We start from the raw sequence: 3,235 nt of genomic DNA, 5'->3' as shown, positions 1-3,235 counted from the left end.
ATGCCACTGAATTTTACACTTAAAAATGGTTTAAGTAGCAAATTTTTACATTATATATATTTTATCACAATTTTTTTTTTTTTAAATTCTGGCAGATGGCTAGCCAGTTAAGACTCCTGAGTCCTGGCACAAGACTCTATTCAGTAATTGTTTGCCAAATAAATAAAGACACAGTTTCCACTGCCCCCACAATATTCCAGAGTTTAGTGGAAATAGCACAATACTGCAATTCGGACAGCTTTTGGTCTTGCTATTTTATTAGCTGCATCACCTTGGGTAAGTTACTTAAGCTCTCCAGACCTCAGCTTCTCCATCAGTGATATGGAGTAATAGTGGGACTTACCTCCTAGGAGTATAGTGAAGATTATATAAAATAATGCTTGGAAAGCTCTGTTCAGAGTGGCTGACTCATTACTATTATTAACAGTAGATAGACTAATAAGAATTAACGGTTGCTATTATTATTAGGAACACTAAAAATATAATTATTTGTATTTTTGTTGCTAACCTAATGATTTATTTACCTGACAATGGTTGTCTTCTTAGGAACTACAGACATAGGAACATCAAGATGGAGTTCATAATGCTGTTTTTAAACATCTCATTGTAATCTCGTGACATTACTGACTTGCTGAAAGTCCTTTAATGATCCCTGATGGTTTTTATGAGCCCCAAGCCCTACAGCACAGGCCTATCTTGACCTCTCCGGCCTTGTAGCAGACACTGTGGCCTCCCCACCATCCATTCTGTGCTTGCCAGCAGCCCTGACTTCTGTTTCATAATCTCAGTGTTTCCAGGAAGCTGACTCCTCCCTTGGCTCCAGGGACAGTCCACCTGCTCCAGGCCAAACTCAGCAGGACATTCCTGCCGCCTCAACACCTGTGTGGTGCCGGGCTGGCCATGCGACAGCCACTGCTCCAATCAGGCTGAAACTTCAGGCTTCTTATTAGGAATGCTCGAACAAATTTCTGTCTCTTCTGGGTAGTGTAGGAGGCAGGCGTGAGGACTGGGGCTGTCGCAGTTTCTTTGCTCCCTTGGGAGACACGTGTCCACATGTGGGGGAGATTAGGGCCAAGGAAATCGGAGAGGAATGATGAGCTCTGATGAAGTTATGACTCTGATGAGGTCATGAGCCCTCCTACCTCTGGAGTTTTCTGTTTACTGAGCTGATAGAGTCCCTGTATTATCTCAATCAAAAAGTTTTAATTGGTTAAAAAAAAAAAGTCTCATTTTGCTGCCCTGCTCTCCAGCACACCCCCCATTCCAGCCAGATAGATCTGGTTTCTGTTTCAGAATACTGCTGAGCTGCTTCTGAGCAAAGGGGGCTCACCCATGAGAGTGAAAGACTCACTCTCTCCCTGGATTATTTATTTAACCCCCTGCCTCCTATCATTTCCCTACTCTGCTTGCCCTGGTTCATTCTCATTCAGCCTTAATAGTTCATCTCAAACATCATTTCTCCAAGAAAGCATTCCTAGATCCTGCAGTCTGGGCCAAGTTCTCCTAGTAGGGGCACCCATAACATTTTATACCTTCACTTTTTACTGAAGTCTTATACCGTAAGACTTGTCACCATGATAATTAAATAATTGTTTCATCAGTTGACTGACATCAGTCTCCCACATTGGTCTGCCTTGTTCAGTGCTGCTATACCCCCTAGTGCCTCCCCAGAGCCCTGTCCATAACAGTAACAGTAAGTAAACATCAGTGAAACAAATGACTACCTTTTACTGCCAAGGCTAATTGTTAAGGAGTTGGTGTGGATCCCCCGGTAAAAACAAAAACACTTTATAAACAAATCAACAGTTGAAAGGATCGTGCTTAAGTTATGAACAAGCTGCTGATCTGGCCGCGGATGAACAACCACTCTGAGCAGATATCGGGTAGGCCCCCGTTCCACACACTACAGAGACGGAGGTACAGAAGACATTGACCCTGCCCACCAGGAGCCCTTTGCTGAACTTGAATTAGCTGGGCATCGAAAATGCTGCTGTGAAGGATTCCGAGTCACATCTATTACTCATTGCTCTGGACTTAGTTCCAGCAGGGGCAAACCTACATTTAGCCATTTCAAAAATCTCGTTTCGCCTGTGTCCTAACTAGCAGCAAACGCGTCGCTCTCAAGTGCTCCTTTCTTGCACTTTCCTTTGACTCTGCCTTTCATCTCTAAAGCTTGGAGACAAAGAAAAAGTGCTGGCTGCCTCCAAGCCTTTCCTCGCTAGGAGTATGAAAGCATTTTGTAAACCCAACCGACGGTCCACGTTCAGTTGCTACCATCTGGGCATCCGGCCGCTGGAGATGGTAAAGGCTTGGAAGTGAAGCAGTCTTCTGGTAGAAAGTCCGGCTGAGCTGGAGGCCAGAATCAACCAGACTGCCAGAGCACGCAGAACACTGCCGGCCTTGGTGTCTCAGCAGAACCAAACACTGATCCGTTCAAACCCGGGCCCCACCGCTTACTAGCATTGCGACCTCGGGCATGTTCTGTATTCTTTGCAAACCTCGGTTTTCTCATCTATGAATCAGAGATACAAGGACCGCACCTCACAGGATGGAATGAGGTAAAATACGTGATACAGGGTCTGGCACGTAGAAAGCACTCCATACATTTTAACTCCGATTATGTTTTAATCCCCTGGCAGAAAGGTAACAGATTAGAGTGAGGACTTTCTCGCCCGGCGTTTGTTTTGCACTCAGGCGGCTTTATTCAGTGATGACCTGTATTGACTCCATCAGCAGATGCCTCCTTGGAGATTTGAGCTGTATTTTCCCCCTGGGCCCACTTTCCCCCGAACAGCAACATGGAAGGTGAGACAGTTCAATGCCATTGCTTTACGTCATGATAACAGCGTTGTTGACATATCAGCCCTCCGTGTCAAAATGTTATGACAACCATAATAAGTAAAATAATTTTAAAACATTTATTGATTTTAAGGGTTATCATTCCCCTCTACTATCAGTGACATACCATGTCAAATGTGATCTATTTGAAGTATATTTTAAGCAAGATAATTAATGAATTGGATTTAGGAGTTGGGTATTTAACATATTTTATGAGGCAGTTTGATGAAAAATCCCCATATGGAGCCACCTCTCGATAGAAGCTCCAGGCCGAGCATCCAATACACAATCCCAACGACATCCTTCCTGCCAAGGCTCCCTGTCCACACCCATGAGACAACGAGAGAAGAGATCAAAGTACACCGTTGAAGTCGCTCACAGCATTCTGGTAGACGTC

This window comes from Ailuropoda melanoleuca, chromosome 2 (assembly GCF_002007445.2).
Source record: "Ailuropoda melanoleuca isolate Jingjing chromosome 2, ASM200744v2, whole genome shotgun sequence".
Classification (NCBI taxonomy): Eukaryota; Metazoa; Chordata; class Mammalia; order Carnivora; family Ursidae; genus Ailuropoda; species Ailuropoda melanoleuca.
This window is presented reverse-complemented; position numbering follows the sequence as displayed.